This window comes from Aotus nancymaae, unplaced genomic scaffold (genome assembly GCF_030222135.1).
Source record: "Aotus nancymaae isolate 86718 unplaced genomic scaffold, 86718_ANA_hifiasm-v0.15.2.pri h1tg000003l, whole genome shotgun sequence".
Lineage (NCBI taxonomy): Eukaryota > Metazoa > Chordata > Mammalia > Primates > Aotidae > Aotus > Aotus nancymaae.
In genome coordinates, this window is record NW_026988414.1 from 61,615,913 (window position 1) to 61,636,139 (window position 20,227).

Below are 20,227 nucleotides of genomic sequence, written 5' to 3' on the forward strand. Positions count from 1 at the left end.
GGATGATGTTGGTCTCATAAAATGATTTGAGAAGGATTCCCTCTTTTTGGATTATTTGGAATAGTTTCAGTAGGAATGGTACCAGTTCCTCTTTGTATGTCTGGTAGAATTTGGCTATGAACCCAACTGGACCTGGGCTTTTTTTGGGTGCTGGGCTCTTAATTGCTGCCTCGACTTCAGACCTTGTTATTGTTCTATTCATGGTTTCAACTTCTTCCTGGTTTAGGCTTGGGAGGAGGCAACTGTCCAGGAATTTATCCATTTCTTCCAGGTTTTCTAGTTTCTGTGCATAGAGTTGTTTGTAATAATCTCTGATGATGATTTGAATTTCTGTGGCATCTGTGGTGATATCCCCTTGATCATTTTTTATTGCATCTATTTGGTTATTCTCTCTTTTCTTTTTTATTCATCTGGCTAGTGGTCTGTCTATTTTGTTGATCTTTTCAAAAAACCAGCTCCTGGATTTCTTGATTTTTTTGTAGGGTTTTTCATGTCTCTATCTCCTTCAATTCTGCTTTGATCTTTGTTATTTCTTGTCTTCTGCTAGGTTTTGAGTTTTTTTGATCTAGCTCCTTTAGCTATTTCAATTTTGACGATAGGGTGTCCATTTTCGATCTCTACTTTCTTCTCATGTGGGCACTTATTGCTATATATTTTCCTCTAGAGACTGCTTTAAATGTGTCCCAGAGATTCTGGCATGTGGTGTCTTTGTTCTCATTGGTTTCGAAGAACATCTTTATTTCTGCCTTCATTTCATTGTTTATCCAGTCAACATTCAGGAGAAAGTTGTTCATTTTCCATGAAGCTGTGTGGTTCTGTGTTGGTTTCTGAATTTTGAGTTCTAACTTGATTGCACTGTGGTCTGAGAGACTGTTTGTTATGGTTTCCGTTCTTTTGCATTTGCTGAGGAGTGATTTACTTCCAATTATATGGTCAATTTTAGAGTAGGTGTGATGTGGTGCTGAGATGAATGTATATTCTGTGGATTTGGGGTGGAGAGTTCTGTAAATGTCTATTAGGTTTGCTTGTTCCCGGTCTGAGTTCAAGTCCTGGATATCCTTGTTAGTTTTCTGTCTCGTTGATCTGTCTAATATTGACAATGGTGTGTTGAAGTCTCCCACTATTATTGTGTGGGAGTCTAAGTCTCTTTGTAAGTCTTTAAGAACTTGCCTTATGTATCTGGGTGCTCCTGTATTAGGTGCATATATATATTTAGGATCATTAGCTCTTCTTGTTGCATTGATCCTTTTACCATTATGTAATGTCCTTCTTTGTCTCTTTTGATCTTTGTTGCTTTAAAGTCTATTTTATCAGAGATGAGAATTGCAACTCCTGCTTTTTTTTGCTCTCCATTTGCTTGGTAAATCTTCCTCCATCCCTTTATTTTGAGCCTTTGTGTATCCTTGCATGTGAGATGGGTTTCCTGGATACAGCACACTGATGGGTTTTGGCTTTTTATCCAATTTGCCAGTCTGTGTCTTTTGATTGGGGCATTTAGCCCGTTTACATTTAGGGTTAATATTGTTATGTGTGAATTTGATTCTGTCATTTTGATGCTAGCTGGCTGTTTTGCCCATTGGTTGATGCAGATTCTTCATTGTATTGATGCTCTTTACCATTTCATGTGTTTTTGGAGTGGCTGGTACTGGTTGTTCTTTTCTATGTGTAGTGCCTCTTTCAGAAGCTCTTGTAAAGCCGGTCTGGTGGTGATAAAATCTCTGAGTACTTGCTTGTTCACAAAGGATTTTATTTTTCCTTCACTTATGAAGCTTAGATTGACTTGATATGAAATTCTGGGTTGAAAGTTCTTTTCTTTAAGGATGTTGAATATCGGCCCCCACTCTCTTCTGGCTGTAGGGTTTCTGCTGAGAGATCTGCTGTGAGTCTGATGGGCTTCCCTTTGTGGGTAACCCGACCTTACTCTCTGGCTGCCCTTAGTATTTTCTCCTTCATTTCAACCCTGGTGAATCTGATGATTATGTGCCTTGGGGTTGCTCTTCTAGAGGAATATCTTTGTGGTGTTCTATGTATTTCCTGGACTTGAATATTGGCCTGCCTTGCTAGTTTGAGGAAGTTTTCCTGGATAATATGCTGAAGAGTATTTTCCAGCTTGGATGCATTCTCTTCGTCACATTCGGGTACACCTATCAAATGTAGATTAGGTCTTTTCACATAGTCCCATATTTCTTGTTGACTTTGTTCATTCCTTTTTACCCTGTTTTCTCTAATCTTGCCTTCTTGTTTTATTTCATTGCGTTGATCTTCGACCTCTGATATCCTTTCTTCTGCTTGGTCAATTCGGCTGTTGAAACTTGTGCATGCTTCACGAAGTTCTCGTGTTGTGTTTTTCAGCTCCATCAATTCACTCAATTCCTCTCTAAGTTGTCCAGTCTCATTAGCATTTCATCAAGTCTTTTTTCAAGGTTCTTAGTTTCTTTGCATTGGGTTAGAACATGTTCTTTTAGCTCACGGAAGTTTCTTATTATCCACTTTCTGAAAGCTGATTCTGTCATTTAATCACACTCATTTTCCTTCCAATCTTGTTCCCTTTCTGGTGAGGAGTTGTGATCCCTTGTAGGAGGAGAGGTGTTCTGGTTTCAGGTGTTTTCATCCTTTTTGCACTGGTTTCTTCCCATCTTTGTGGATTTATCCACCTGTCGACTTTGTAGTTGCTGTCTTTCTGATTTTGGTAATTTTAAGTCTGCAGCAGCAGAACTCATAAACCCCCTTTTCTTCCCCCCAGGTGTTCTGTCCCAGGGAGTTAGGGCTTTATGATTTTCTGCTGTGCTGCTGCTGTTTTCCCTGCCCACAAGGTGGCAGTCTAGTCACACAGAGCCTGCAGAGGCTTCGTTGAGCTGCTGTGGGCTCCGCCCAGCTTCCGTGTGAACTTCCCTGCAGTCCTGTTTATATGGGTGTAGTTAGAACTGCTTCCGCTATGTTGTCCCGCCCCTGTATTGATGGAGTCTCTGTAGTGGCGGGTTGCCTTGGTTACGGCAGATTGCCCTGGGAACTGCAGGGTGCCTCCGTAATGGAGGACGCCTCTCCTCCACAGAGCTGGACCGTCCCTCGTTCAGTTGTGTTTGCCGTGGTGCTTGTTTTTGCCCGTTGTTTTTGCCCGTTGTTTTTGCCCGGGAATCTCCTGGCTTGGCTACCTGTTTCAGCTCCCCTTGCTGGCTACGAGGGGACACCTTCTTATCTGCTCTGCCCTGGGAGCCGCTGCATCAGCTGAAGCCACAGCGCTCAGATTCGTGACACTTTTTTTGCCTGGGAATTTCCTGGCCTGGCTCCCCATTTCAGCTCCCCTTGCTGGCTTAGCGGGGACTCAGTCTTGCTCACTCTGCACAGGGAGCCGCTGGGCAGGGCACAGGCCAAGCGGCCACGCCAGTCAAACCAATGGCGCTAGTGACCTGTGGGGCTCCTCTGCCTGTGAATCTCCTGGTCTGTGGGCAGTAAAAATCCGTCTGGAAATGCGGCGTCCACTCACCCTCTGCGCTTTCTCTCGGAGCTGCAATCCTGAGTTCCTCCTAACCGGCCATCTTGGATCTCCGCCACACTCTGTACCACTTCATGCTCTTGTCATTGGTCAGTAGAAACATATATCAGAGGATGAATGACAGCTCTCTGCTAACCTCCATCATCTTGGAGCTCCACTTTTAGCTACTCTCTCCCACATAAACCTCTTGTGTGGAACCTGCTGCTCCTCGGTGTCTCACTCTTAAAATCTCAGCACTTTGGGAGGCTGAGGTGGAAGGACTCCTTGAGTCCAGGAGTTTAAGACCATTCTGGGGAACATAGTGAATCCCCCTCTCTAGAAAACAAAATATTAAAAAATTAACTAGGCATGGTGGCGCATACCTGTAGTCCCAGCTACTTCAAGGAAACTGAGGTGGGAGGATCCTTTGAGCCTGAGAGATCGAGGCTGGAGTGAACCATGATTGTGCCACTCCACTCACCTTGAGCAACAGAGTGAGGTCCTATCTAAAAATAAATAGATAAATAATAAAAATTATTTGTGCTGTTTGTGGAATCCTGGCAAAGTGTGTGTGTGTGTGTGTGTGTGTGTGTGTGTGTGTGTGTGTCCTGCTGCTGTTCAATTTGATATCTGAGTGGTCAGTTCTCATTTTATGGTGGGCTACAATCTGAGTGTGATGCTTAAATGCTGAAAAACTTGGTGCTCAATAGGCACATGGGCTTTAGAATGTTTATCCAGGCTTGGCAGTCAAAAACATCAGGGAATCAAGCATGTATGTAACACGCTGATGCCCATTTACCTGTCAACAAGCTATTATTTATGTGTCATAGATGTCAAGGAGAAAGGGATCCAAATAGGGCTGAGAAAGCAGAGATTCCACTGGTATATGTAAACTGTCAGGACTAACCTGTCCTGACTTTTATTAAAATAATTAATAAATTCATATCTTTCTTTGAAACACCTAATACTGCATTTATTTGGGAGATAAGCAGTGTGAGTTTCAGTGGGTGTACTGCCAGATACCATTGTTGAATATATCTAAGAGTGAAGCTTATTTTAGACCTACAGGCCAGTGGGAATCTGAAATGATCATTGGTCAGGTATGTTCCACTTCATTATTTAGACAGTCACCTATGTCCTGCTAAGTTTTAAACAAAAACAAATGAAGATATAGGCTTTCTGCTTCCTGAACATGGGCCAAAGTTAGCTGTCAGAAGCATGCTATCTTGCTGGTATTTATTCTTTATCTTCTGCCTAATTTTATATTAAGTAAATTGTTATTAATCAGGAAACCATTAAAGGAAATTTCATTAATAAGGAATTAAAGCTATCATATTTGGGCACCATAAAATTTGGGATGGGGGAAATGGACTGTAAGATTGGTCTGGAGTTGTTAATTAGCAGGATGGTGAGACCGAAGGAAGGCTGAAATGATGAGGGTGTGGAGCGGTAGACCCAGTGTCAATCTGGATAGGGAACTAAGAAGAGCAGGAAATTAAAAGCTTAAATATAAAACCTAAAACCGTAAAAACCCTGGAAGATAACCTAGGCAATACCATTTCAGACATAGGTGTGGGGAAATATTTCATGAGAAGATGCCAAAAGCAATTGCAACAAAAGTAAAAATCAACAAATGGGATCTCATTAAACTAAAGAGCTTCTGCACAGCAAAAGAAATTATCAACAGATAGACAACTTACAGAATGGGAGAAAATTTTGGCTAACTATTCCTTTGACAAAAGTGTAATATCCAGCATCTATAAGGAACTTAAACAAAATTTATAAGAAAAAAATACCACTTTAAAAAGTGGGCAAAGGACACGAACAGACACTTCTCAAAAGAGACATACATGCAGCCAACAACCATATTGAAAAACAGCTCATCATTAATCATTAGAGTAATGCAAATTAAAGCCACAATGAGATATTATCTCATACCAGTCAAAATGTCTATTATTAAGAAGTCAAAAATAATACATGCTGGCAAGATTGTGGAGAAAAAAGTAATGATTATATACTGTTGGTGGGAGTGCAAATTAGTTCAACCACTGTGGAAGACAGTGTGGAGACTCCTCAAAGAACTGAAAACAAAAAATAACATCGACCCAGCAATGCTATTACTAGGTATATACTCAAAGGAATATGAATTGTTCTATTGTAAAGACACATGCATGTGTATGTTCATTGCAGTACTCTTCATAATAGCAAAGACATGGAATCAACCTAAATGACCATCAATAATAGACTAGATAAAGAAAATGTGCCACATATATATCATGGAATGCTATGCAGCCATAAAAAAGAACAAAATCATGTCCTTTGTAGGGACTTGAATGGAGCTTGAGACCATTATCTCTAGAAAACTAATGTAGGAACAGAAAGCCAAATACTGCATGTTCTCACTTATAACTGGGAGCTAAATGATGAGAACATGTGAACACATAGAGGGCAACAACATACACTGAGGCCTATTGGAGGGTGGAGGTTGAGATGAGAGAGAGGATCAGGAAAAATAACTAATAGGTATTAGGCTTAATACTCAGGTGATGAAATAATCCTCACAACAAATGCCCATGACACATGTTTACCTATGTAACAAACCTGCACATATACCCATGAACTTAAAAGTTATTTGAAAAAAAAAAAAAAAAGTAAAGCCAGGAGTTGAGACAGAATGCAAGGAGAAGAAAGAGTAAAAGTCAGGAATTTATGTGGAAGAAACAATTTAGAGGTTAAAGAATTGGAGGTTATTGGAAGGAAGATAGAATTTCAGTATGATAAATTTAATTTTAGCTTTATTTGTGAATTGAAGGCAATTGTTTGCATTATTATATTTATGATTTTTATGAGGAGTTCATAACAGGCATTTTATGTCTCTTCATTATGTGCATAAAATTTAGATAATTAGGTATATTTCATATCTGTTTACAGAATTCTTTTGTTTACAAAGCCTAAAAGATTTTGAAGAGAAGCGTACATTTTGTCTTTTCAACTTTTTTTATAATTGTAGACCTTTATAACCCTCAGAAACCCTGCCTTTTATATAATTTATTTGGCAATTAGAGCAGAAAACATACTTTGTAAATTTTCCTTTTTTCCCAAAATTGCATGTCTCCTTAACTGCTAGTGTTTGTAAAATATTGCATACTCAGCTCTAGTGTTCTAAGAATTAAAATTAGTGGCTATGGGATAGGATTTATTTTGTGACTTAGTTGCTCATGGAAGTTTTGAAAATGATTAGTATGAATGAAGAATGATAAATTGGCTTCGAAATTTGTAATAACAGATCTTATGTAAGTAGTGACTTTAAAGGTAAACAACACTTTTTACACAACACATGTGTTCTTGTGTGTGTTTGCGTGTGTGTGTGTGAGAATCTGTTATTCACTTCTTTTTGTGAAAGCTAAAAGCAAAGTATGAAATGCCAAAAAATCAAAACAATACAACACAGAAGAAATAAAACGAAAAGAAACAGCAGGAAAGCCAACTTATAAGAGCAGAGAGTGAAAAAAAAAAAAAAAATCAAGCTCTTCTAAGAGTAAACTGTGTAACATCAGGCTGTAATCCAACCTGCTTAAGACTTGTTTTCCTAACCCTTAAGTGGGGAGGGTGCTGTAAGCTATATCCATCTCTAAATTAAATACATCCTATAAATATTGATAAAATGATTTTTATAATAAATCTAATAACTTGTGAAACATCTTCCAGAAAGAAAAAGAGTATTCATATGCAAAAGCTTCAAATACTATTAATATTAAATATTACCTTATTTCTGGAAAATAAATGGCTGGTTTAGGAAAAAGGAATGGTTTGGGAAAATGTGAAGTTTATAGCACAGAAAGCTCAAAATTATATTCAGGTCTTACAAATACCATATTTGTTAATGGTAATACACAAACACTGAAGATGTTCAAGAACAGAGCGATTAACGTAGACGTTCAAATTAAGAGTCATTTAAAATCTTACTTAAAGGCTGGGCACAGTGACTCAAGCCTGTAATCCCAGCACTTTTGGAAACTGAAGCAGGCAGACCAGGCAACATGGAGAAACCCTGTCTCCACAAAAAATAAAAATAAATAAATAAATAAATAAAAATTGCGACTCACACCTGTATTCCTAGCTACTTGAGAGGCTGAGGTGGGAGGATCACCTGAGACTGGGAGGTTGAGGCTTCAGTGAACTGTTATTGTATCATTGCATTCCAGTCTGAGGCAGAGTGAGACCTGGTGTCAAAAAAAAATTTTTATATAATTAAAATTCTAATGTATTATAAAGAGATGTTTGATAATGTTGAATGCTGATATAGATATTCAGATCTTATGTAAGTAGTGACTTTTAAGGTAAACAACACTGTTTACACAACACGTGTTCTTGTGTGTGTTTGGAATGTCATTTTTCTTTTAAACTCCCCAATACAATCCTATATATTTATATAAATACATATATATGTATATGTGTATATATACGTGGATGTATAACTTTTTGGCCTATTTTCAAGGAAACATTGATTCTAAGATTGCCTGAGGTATGTTGGGGGAGAGTTACAAAGGGCAGAATCCTTTATAAATGGCTACTTTTAAAATTTTCAGTTCTGTGCTTTGATGATTTGTAAAATTATCTTTCCCGCTCTTTCCTTCTAGCATTCTTTTCCATTTAGTAGTATATGTAATTTGTAGACACAGCTAGCATATTAGTGTAGGTGGAGTGAAAGGCTCTCAGTCAGATTGCCTGTTCTACCAATTTACAGACCAAGAGGCTTTGAGCAAGTAACTGAAATTCTGTTTGCCTCAGGTTTCCCATCTAAAAAAGAGAGAGAAAGAGAGAAATAAAAGGAAATCAACAGTAAGTCCCTTCTACCACATTAGGTTGCTCTGAAGATTAATATGATATATATAAAGCACCTGGCACATGTTAACTGCTCAATAAATGTCATTTGGCTTAGGTTCTGAAAAAGTCAGCAGAAAAGTATAGTAGTACCTTGCACTTTTTAAAACATTATTCATTAAAGGCCTGTAAAAATATTAGATTTCATTTTCTACTAGTCCTAAGCAAGAATTGCAGTATTTTCCTTTGAAAACCTTAAGTCATTTATAAGTCAGTCAATGGATATTTTGGCAGTGATCATTTCAGGCATGGGTAAGTAGGACTCTGACTCTTCAATTAATATATGGGCATGAGTAGATCTTGCCCTTGCTAAGTAGTCACAATACCAAAGTTCTACTGTGTTTTGAATACACACAGAAGAGAATCAGATTGCTGAATTAAAAATTTAGTAGAGGAAATAAGGCAGATCCATGAAAAAAGCTAAAAGATAGATGATGGAATGTGGTTAATATTAGAATAAACCTATGAGTAAAATAGAAATTTAAAAATTATGGCTTTCTGAATAGGTGAAATTAGAGCATGGTTTAGAAAGAGTAACATTGGAGAACAGGCAGCAAGTGAAGAGTCTAGGAAGAAAGAAACGTTGAAAATGTAGGTGTCTGTAGAAAAGGGGTCAGATGTGGATAATCACAGTGAACCATAAAAGTTCATTCCTTTATTGTCAGTATTGACTTAGATGTGACATAACTGTCAGAAAATGTGAATTAAAGCTATCTCTCATTTTTCCTTTCAGGGAAATCTTGAGGAGTTTGATACTTTTCATCCTCCAGCCATAAAATCATCTTGTAGGGGGAGGCTGCACATTGGTAAGTCTCACTCATTCTAATTTTTCTTTTTAATGCTCATTTTAATACAGTCTTTGTCTTTGTTGTAATGTACAACTAGCATGATTCAAAAGACGTCAACATCATTGCTCAGCTAATTATAGAATAATTATTTTTAAAAAAATGGCCAGGCACAGTGGCTCACACCTGTAATCCCAGCACTTTGGGAGCCCGAGGTGGGCAGATCACGAAGTCGGGATATTGGGACCATCCTGGCCAACATGGTGAAACTCCATCTCTACTAAAACTACAAAAAAATTAGCTGGGCATGGTGGCACACACCTGTAGTCCCAGCTCCTAGGGAGGCTGAGGCAGAAGAATTGCTTGAACCCAGGAGGCAGAGATTGCAGTGAGCTGAGATCGTACCACTGCACTACAGCCTGAGTGGCAGTGCAACACTGTCTCAACAACAACAACAACAAAAAATTTATAATATCATGATTTTACTTTTATTTTTAATTACTCTAGTAATAGGAGTGCTATTAAAACTTGTAGATATAAAATTAAGCTAGAATGGAAAGTAGTATTTTTAATTTTAAAATCGTGTTAGTATTACTTATAGTTAATGTTTAGAATATTATATATATTGACACCTTGGCCCACAAGCAATAGTTGAGTGAGCATCCATGAAGAGATCTGAAGTCACAATTTTAAAAAAGCTAATAAATTATATTTATTATTTAAATGTTATGTCATAGAACCAAATATGTAGCTTTTATGCTTCAATGCATTGTTTCTCTGTTACCAGTAAATAGCATTAGTATTTCTTGGTATCATGTTTCTGAGCAACACTCATCCCCATTTGCCAACTCTCTCTCTCTCTCTCTCTCTTTTCTACAGGTACATACACAGAAACACACTTATACACACATACACTTACATAATCCTTAAAATATTTGTCACATCCAGGCTACTATTAGTTAATTTAACTTTCCCAATTCATATAAACTACAGACTCAGCAGCACTTCTATGCCCTCACTTTCTGATCAGTGGGAGGTTTTGATAGAACACTTCATCAGTTAAAAATGCTCAATCTGCACTCAAGGTAATGTGTACATTGCTATAAAATCACATAAATTTACTGCTATCTTTATAGATAAATATTAGTAAAAAATATAAACTGCATACAATTGAAATGTAAGAAGATATAACAAAAACAGTTATGTACAGAAATTAGTTAAAATTAAATTTTGGGAATACCAATCCTAAAAATCCTCTGATTTTCCTGATTTTTATCAACTTCCATAAGTTCTATTGGACATGCAAAGACTATACAAAAACACTAATTCTAAGCATTAGATTGAATATATTGCATGTTACAAGGCAGCCAGTGTGTTTTTACATTTAGGCTTGTACATGTGGCTGATGTGGAAAAAATTCACTGGATCAAGAGTTTGAGGAGACTTAGAAGAATCCTCAGGGATCTTATCTGAATATTCATGTTCTGAAAAGTTTAGGGAGTGAATTTCAGGGAGGTAGTTATAGAGAATCAAAGAGCCAAATAATAGGGATGAATACCTAGTGTCCCATAGAATATCTCCAAAGATACCTTTGCAACCTTTTCAAGTTGCCATCTGCTGACACACCCATTTATGATTACTGTATTGTAGAATCCCTTAACCATAGATAAGCTTACCAATTTTTTTCTCAGTAGTGTCTTTAGTTTTGGGCTATCAGATGTTATACTGTGAGAAGAAAAGAGGAAAATTAAAGGCTATAGTAAGAAACTATTTAACCCAAGTTGTTTCTGCAGTTGTAAACCAACAATTCTATAAAATAGTTGTTTTTCACACTGTATCAGATAATTTCCTGTGACTGTTGAGTATTAATCGACATCTCCCATTCCTACTCCTTCCAGTAGTAGCTCACATTTAATCAACTCTTAATTCAAATCCAAAATCAGGCAGGTAGGATATTAAGTGACAAATTCAAGACATTCTAGACTAGCCAGCCTTCATTACATCTTTAATATAAAGGCATTCCTAATTCCTGATTCCATTTATTTGGGACTTCTCATTCAAAACCTAATACTGCTGAACCAGTTCAAAATCCATTTAAATGTTCTATTATCCAGGGACCAATTCACCATTTCTTGTCTTCAAAAAAAAATGCATACCTTTCTGAAATACAGATACATTGTGTCTACATCATTCCTTTGATCTACAAATCTAGTAGACTGTATAAAAAGAATTAGGCTCTGCTGGGAAAACTCTGTGTATCTTAATGACATATCTGTATTAGGGTTCTCTAGAGGGACAGAACTAATGGGATCTATATGTGTGTGTGTGTGTGTGTGTGTGTGTGTGTATATATATATATATATGAGATTATTAAGTATTAATGTACTGATCACAAGGTCTCACAATAGGCTGCCTGCAGGGTAGAGGAGGAGGAGAGCCAGTCTCAGTCTCATAACTGAAGAACTTGGAGTCTGATGTTTGAGGGCAGGAAGCATCCAGCATGAGAGAAAGATGTAGGCTGGGAGGCTAGGCCAGTCTCGCCTTTTCACATTTTTCTACCTCCTTTATATTCTCTGGCAGCTAATTAGATGGTACCCACCAGATTAAGGGTGGGTATACCTTCCCCAGCCCATTGACTCAAATGTTAATCTCCTTTGGCAACACCTTCACAGACACAACCAGGATCAATACTTTGCATCCTTCAATCCAATAGCATTGACACTCAGTATTAACCAATGAAGTATTGATTATGACATTTTCACAGGTCACCCAGCTGTTAGATAACTCATTTACATTCAACTATATTTTGAGGATCAGTAATATGCACTGAGTCATAGTGCCTATTATTTAGCTTTCCTTAAAAAAATAATTACTACCTGGCACTATGTTCTCTATACTTGGACCCTGGAATTGGTCCATATTTTTTCTCTACAGAAAGACAAGGACAGACAGATTAATTTGTTTAGCTTCTTCATTTTGTATTGGATTTTTTCCCTGAGTAGGCATTCCCTTCACAAAGGTATCTGTGTTGTCTACTATCTACCAAACACTTAAATAGGGGAAAGTTAGTTTGCTACCTTCCCAGAGCACAATGAAGACTTAAGCAGCTTTGTACTCAAAGTTCAAGGTTGCTTGTGAATAAAATGACAAACCGTAGAGTCCAAAGGTGAAGATGAAGCAGGATGTAAGTATGACAAATTACTTGATTTGTACCTTCACTAAATAGTTCATGGGCAGTGTTCAGGACACAGGACCCCATTGATCAAAACCAGAATTTTCTCAACTGGAATTTTTCTATGGGATAGATTCTCCACATGGACTCCAGTCTTTTTCTCACCCATCACCAGGGCCCTGATATATTTGACCCTTCTCATTTCCCCAAGCCTTCCCTGCAACCAGGTATCCCTCTTAGGAGTTCACATTAGTCTAGTCACTCATGTTTCTTTTCTTTTCAGTCTATAGTTTTTGTGGTAGAACTTATCTACTCTTGTAGCTTCAAGGGTCATTTCTATCTCATGGCACTCTGATCAATATGTACACCTAAGGCCTCAATTCTGAGAAACAAATCAACATATCTATTTGATAGCACATTAGCTTCTTACCTTCTAATATATGAAAATTGAATTCACAATGTTCTCCCACAACCCCCCTTTTGTTTTCCCATTTCTGTGATTTAAAGGGTCGTCTACCCAGTTTCCCCCTGACAAAAAACCTAGAGATATATTTGACTCCTTTCTCACCTATCTTATCAATTCACTCACAAAACCTTATCAATCCCATTGTATTAGTTCATCTTCATGCTGCTGATAAAGACATACCTGAGACTGGGCAATTTACAAAAGAAAAAGTTTTAATAGACTTATAGTTCCACATGGCTGAGGAGGCCTCACAATCATGGCAGAAGGTGAAAAGCACTTCTCACATGGCAGCAGACAAGAGAAGAAGGCTTGTGTAGGGAAACTCTGTTTTTTTAAACCATCAGATTTCATGAGACTTATTTACTATCAGGAAAACAGCACAGAAAAGTCTTGCCCCCATGATTAATTACCTCCCACCTGGTCCTTCCCACAACATAGGGGAATTCAAGATGAAATTTGGTTGGGTCGGGGGGAGACACAGCCAAATCATATCTTTCTGCCCCTGGTCCCTCCCAAATCTTTATGTTCTCATATTTCAAAACCAATCATGCCTTTCCAACAGTTCCCTAAAGTCTTAACTCATTTCAGCATTAATTGAAAAGTCCACAGTCCAAAATCTCATCTGAGACAACCTAAGTCCCTTCTGCCTATGAACCTGTAAAATCAAAAGCAAGTTAATTACTTCCTAGATACAATAGGAGTTCAGGCATCTGGTAAATATAGCCATTCCAAATGGGAGACATTGACCAAAATAAAGGAGCTACAGGCCCCATGCAAATCCAAAATCCATCAGGGCAGTCAAATCTTAAAGCTCCAAAATGATTTCCTTTGACTCCATGTCTCACATCCTGGTCATGCTGATATAAAAGGTGGGTTCCCATGGTCTTGGGCAGCTCTGCCCTGTGGTTTTGCAGGGTATAGCCTCCCTCCCAGCTGCTTTCATAGGCTGGCATTGAGTGTCTGTGGCTTTTCCAAGCACACAGTGTAAGCTGTCAGTGGATCTACTATTTTGGGGACTGGAGGATGGTGGCCCTCTTCTCATAGCTCCACTAGTTAGCACTCCAGTGGTTACTTTGTGTGGGTGTCCAACCTCACATTTCTCTTACACTGTCCTATCAGAGGTTCTCTATGAGCACCCTGCCCCTGCAGCAAACTTCTTCCTGAACACACAGGTGTGTCCATACATCCTCTGAAATCTAGGCAGAGGCTCCCAAATTCCAATTCTTGACTTCTGTATAGTTGCAAGCTCAACATCACATGGAAGCTGCCAAGACTTGGGACTTGTACCCTCTGAAGCCATGCCTGATCTCTACATTGGCACCTTTCAGCCACCACTGAAGCAGCTGGGACACAGGGCACCAAGTCCCTAGGCTGCAGATGGCCAAAGGATCCTGGGCCCCACCCACAAAACCACTTTTTCCTCCCAGGCCTCTGGGCCTGTGATGGGAAGGGCTGCTGTGAAGACCTCTGACATGTCCTGGAGACATTTTCCTTATTATCTTGGTGATTAGAATTTGACTCCTCATTGCTTATGTAAATTTCTGCAGCCAGCTTGAATTTCTCCTCAGAAAATGGAATTTTCTTTTATGATCTGCTTTCCTTATAAAACTGAATGCCTTTACCAGCATCCAAGTCATCTCTTGAATGCTTTCCTGCTTAGAAATTTCTTCCACCAGATACCTACTGGTATTAATTGACTGTATTAGCCCATTTTCATGCTGCTGATAAAGAGATACCCAAGACTGAGCAATTTACAACAGAAAGAGGTTTAATGGACTTACAGTTCCATGTGACTGGGAAGGCCTCACGATCATGGCAGAAGGTAAAAGCAATGTCTCACATGGCAGCAGAGAAGACAAGAGAGCTTGTGCAGGGAAATTTCATTTTTTAAAAACCATCAGATCTCCTGAGACTTATTCACTGATACAAGAACAGCACAAGAAAGACCTGCCCTCACAATTCAATTGCCTCCAGCCAGGTCCCTCTTACAACACATGGGAATTCAAGATGAGATTTGGGTGGGGACATAGCCAAACCATATCACCAATCAAGGGGCAGATGTGAAATATTACAGGAAAAAGAAAAAATATATTCCAATATATTTTTAAACCATGTTTAAAATTTGTCAGTGGAAACAAAATCCATTAGGAAAACCAAAATAATCACCCTCATCTAATGGAGAAAAAGGCAATTCATATCAAAGTAAGAGGTAATGCTGTCACATTTTAACATTTCGTTCAATGCCTTTTACTGGAAATTTCAATCTCTATTATTTTATTTCATTAACAATTTAGCAGTTTCTACTACATATATGTGCATATATATAAATATTTTTAGAAACATTATATTATTTGCCATAACCATGACAAGTTCAATGCTCAAAACTTTTCAATAGACAATATCAGAGAGAATAAACTTATGTGCCCTATATTATCATAACAAATGCTTCCACATATATTGAGTGAACATGTATGTTCTTCTCTTATCCTTTTATATTTTATAATATATGTGACATGCTTAAACTTGACAAGATATTAATCATGTTTTAGTATTTTTGTACAGAAACTTAGTATAGCCAAAATATTGTTGGAAGGATGTACCTGTGCATCTCTCTATGATGGCAGGCCATGTTTGTGAACTAGGGAATCTTTGTTTCCCTGACAGCTTGGTAAAGGTCAAATTCTATCTACCTCTCTTCCCCGCCAGCTTTAATGCCTGTGCTTTTATCTCAAACAACTATTTTGAACAACATGATGAAAAGTTCCCATTCATTCACTCAACATATATTTTAATTACTGGAAGATGAAATTATGGTTACCTACAGACATATGATACAATAAAATCATTCACATTGTATTTCACTTTCTCTTTATTTATAGTAGACATTTCCCCCTAAGTGTAAGATTTTCAGGAATCTGACTCTGATTCCTATCAATGGCCAGAGTGAGCTGAATTAATAGAAGGAATTACCCCTTTTTATTTATTTTACCAAGGCCAAGTCTCTAGAGAAATGCTTCATTATTGCAGACAATACATTCTCTGGTTTGCTGGCTGGCTTTAATGGGATGTTAAAATCGATTGGAGCTATCTCTCTGTCACTTGAGAAGCACTGTAGGTTTTGTGGTGTGTTGTAATTTTATATCCTTCTCACATCTTTTTTTAAAAGACACTCACTAAACCAAGTGTCTTACTTGCTTGTGAGACCACAACTTCCTTTTTCTGAGGAAATAATTATTGTAAATGTATAATGTATCTGGAATCCAGGTCCCACCATGATGGTTGTGTCAAAGTCATGATAGGTAATATTGTATACTGTGAAAACTACACGGAAATTGTGGGGAGGTTCAGATTTTGCTGTTTGCAATTGCTAACAGTGCTCCTCTATTGAGAAAACAATGCCCCCATGTGATGGCAGGTTTATTATTGTAACTGTATTGTAACTTCTCCAGAGGATGAGCACAGATTATGGGCTAAGATAAACAAAAATGATTTTTTGTCTACCATTATCTTTTTTGATTCACTCTATTAAAACAGTTGTTTCCATGACTCTTGAGAAACTTAGGCAGGCAACTTGACTTTTCTGGTAACTTTTAGATTCTAAAAAAAAATGTTCACAATCATTTCAAATCTTTAAAACAATGTCAATTTATTTCCAGTGCCATGGTTATTTAATGTTGAGACCCCTCTTCTCTGCCAAGTTGGTACCATTTGTAGGCTAGTAGTCCAAGAAGGATGGAGTGATCATCTTCTTTCCCTCTCCTTGTTCAATCTTTGTACTATTTCTCCTCCTCCAGCTTGCCCAAGGCAATGTTTGGCTTCAGGGCATGATGAGAGAAATATATGAGGAGCACTCAAATTCTTAGTTAAATGGCATTGGCTTGGACTGGTCATTATTTAAAGCTGGCACTTTCTCATCAGTACATTTGTTTACTGAGATATATTACAGCACCATTGGCTATGCAAGTGGTGAACTCTACTGAGATCCATTGCTTAACCCTTCCTTAGCCCTGAGTTAACTCTAGTTTTAATTTCTTTCTTTCTTTCTTTCTTTTTTTTTTTTTGAGACAGAGTCTTGCTCTGTTGCCACACTGGAGTGCAGTGGCGTGATCTGGACTCACTGCAACTTCTGCCTCCTGGGTTTAAGTGATTCTCCTGCCTCAGTTGCCTCCCAAGTAGCTGGGACTACAGCTGCACGCCACCATGTCCAGCTAAGTTTTGTATTTTTAATAGAGACATGATTTTACCCTGTTGGGTAGGATGGTCTCAATCTCTTGACCTCATGATCCACCTGAGCATCCCAAAGTGCTGGAATTACAGGCATGAGCCACCTGTAAAGTTTCTCTTTCTTGAGATCTGTTCTTGCCTGCCTGCTCTTCCTTTTGTTAGGATCTTTTCTTACCATTTGTATTTCTCAAGTGGTGAGGTTAAAATGTTCCATGAACTGTAGCACAGGTGTTTATTTAATCATCCACATGGTTTCCTCAGAGTCTTTCTATGTTGACTTGGGATGAGTAGGTTACACCTCAAATTTCTTTAAAGTCAGTGGGGGTGGCACAGCTCTCTCCAAGGAAATCGTCTTTAAATATCATCTAATTCCTTATTTCCTAAAAGTGGGTGAGGGATTTAAAGGTTATCTAATTTTTTTAAAGTTTCTTGGATTTATCTAAATTTGCATCTTATTTGAAATGTGCTTAGCCAAACACCTATTCTAAATCTCTTTTACATGCACCAAGAGAGTCGGAAAGAAATATGAATTCTCCTATGATGAAAGTTGGCAAGATCTGGTAAAACCAGCTCAAATCTGCCTGTCAAATGGTTTGTATTATGGTTATGTATGTGTATACATATTTTTATAATTATCATTCTCAGGCAAAATTGCTTAAAAATCATACAATTTCTAAATTTCTTGAAGGATTTGGACAAAAGTGGAAATGTGTAAGCAGTTCGGAAATGAAACACTTGAGACTAGTGAATTAGGACATCTGAGTATGGTGTTGAATACAACACAGCATGTCATCTTTTCCTTAAGTATCACATTATGAGAGTTAATTATACAATTACTATAAAAGTGTCCAGTTTGTCACAAAAGACTTATACAATATGAGCTTCCATTTTCTCAAGACTCTAGGCATTCACACTGAGCAATAAAACACAATAAACAACAAATAAAAATGATTTTCAGGGGAAAATTGCCTTCCAGGTTCAGAAGCAGCTAGAATTTATAAGTCTTTATTTATATAATAGTGTGCAAACTTACTCTAGAATAAATTAAATGCATTAATTAAAATACTAATAATGTAACTATTTTTAAAATGCTTGCCATATTCAAATTATACAATACTGAAACATTTGTTATCTTACATTAAATACATCTTATGACAGTGGCAAAGCAAATATGACTTTCACATGACATTTGGAAATATATCTAAAAACGATTGAAAATATATCAAGTGTTAATATAAAAATATAGAAAGTATTCATGATTGGAAATAGACAATAAACTATTTTGTTAAAATCAGAATAATTAGAACATATCAATTAAAGCTGTCATTGTGAAAAATATGTATTTGAAGTGATTCGTAATCGTTATATTGCAAACCACTGAAGTCATTTTGAAGCATAAGATGAAAGCAGTATTTTTCATAACAAACACTGGCATATCTATCATGATTGTGAAGAATGTTTTACCTCTATTAAGTGAAGTTTATTTTTTCCCAAAGCTCTTTTTTTTTTTTTTTTTTTTTTTTAGGACTTAATATCTCTGTAGCATTTTTACTTAGGCCCTAAATTGTAATTCAGTATATAATTGAATGTCAGAGGCTAATAAGAAAGCAAACTTAACACTTAAAAAATAGGAAAATAAATTTCTCATACTTCTGTAGTAACTCTCACACTTTATTAGAAAAAAAATGTGTTCTATTTGACATCTGACAAAATACATGAGAGATCATGATCATATGGAGACAATAAAAGAAAAAAAAGAAGTGAATACAAAGGTTTGTGAAATATTTGACGATACAGACACAGAAGTTAGTTTTATTTAGAGAAAACATACAGAAATTTACTTTCTCAAGTGCATGGAAGAAATTATGTGCAGAATTGATTTTTACTTTCACAAAAGGTTGGACAGGAGTTCTTACTTTTCAGTTTATAATACCCCATTATTCGGGCACGCGTGTGTCTGTGGCATGGCTGGAGTGGCTGACTTTCCTTTCTCAGTGGAAGCACTGAGTTTTCCTTTATTGGAAAAATTTGTAGATAAATTGTTGTCTATTAATTTATGATTGGCTATCCTCTTAAAATGATTAATTCTAATTTGCTTAGTCATAACAGAGATACATTTATGTATATACACACATATATATGTAGAAATATATATATATGTTTAGTGATTTACAGAAATCTAATTAAGTTTTGCTTGTGATCACTGTGTGAAAAATCTTCCATGTGAGAATTTGTAGTATATATATAAAAATAGGTAAAATATCATTTTAATTTTATTTTACATTTTAACACTTGGACAAAGAATATATGCATCAGTACAATATTTTCTGAGGCAGAAGACAATTTCATTTAAAGACAGCTTTATATAAAGCCAGTAGAAGATGTTTTGGAAGCATAAAAATACTGAGGCATAAAACATGCTAAAGGAACAGCCTAATTATAACCATATAATTCAATGGGCGATCTGCTCTATAATGTTGAATTATTGAGAACAGGAAAACAATTAATGGAAGAAATCATTTTTAAAATGGGAATTCAGCATTTTGACTCTCCTTTATAGCACTTTATTCATTCCAGTGGTGAAAATAAAACTTAGTCAATGTAAATTGTAACTGCTACCCAATCTACATAAACTACAATAAATTAGTTAAATGATTTTTTTCTATAGTTTACAATGAAATATCCACTGTGTAAAAGTTGTGTAGGTTGTTTTTTACTCTGCACTACAAGTGCCTTTTGGCCTTATTTTCTTTCCAGTTATTTGTTAAAATGTAATGCCATTACTTTCAATGGCCAAAAACTGCAACTGCTTTTGTAGCAACCTAATACTAATATTCCTGTTAGGTAGTATCTGAATATGAAAGGGAAAGTGATTCTCTATTGCTTTCGTTCAACAAACATGTATTCATTGCTTTCCATGTGTGCCAATAAATTAGAATGCTATGTATGAGAGCAGTGTATCAGAAATAAGAGCTATGAGACCCAAACTGCCTTGTGTCAGAGGGGTTTATCATCAAATATAACAAGAAAGGAAGTTCAGATTTCCAGGTTTAGTTAATCCTATGACACACGTCATGGAGGATTCAGGAAACGTCCTTCTTGTATGTAACTCTGCTTTCCTTAGATTTGTGTTCTTGGGTTTATTTCCCCACAGTCACAAGGTGACTGCAAGATGACTGCCACAAAGGCACTGATTTTTCTCACACCTTCAGAAATGTCCAGGC

General features: G+C 37.0%; 1 long non-coding RNA gene across 1 annotated transcript in view; it reads left to right on the forward strand.

Annotated features, from left to right (window-relative positions):
• LOC135276776 (uncharacterized) overlaps positions 1 to 20,227 on the forward strand; it is an 889,534-nt gene that overhangs the window by 620,489 nt on the left and 248,818 nt on the right. The window contains exon 3 of the long non-coding RNA XR_010344329.1: positions 9,090 to 9,162. This is a non-coding gene — a long non-coding RNA (uncharacterized LOC135276776). The remainder of the gene's footprint in view (positions 1 to 9,089; positions 9,163 to 20,227) is intronic.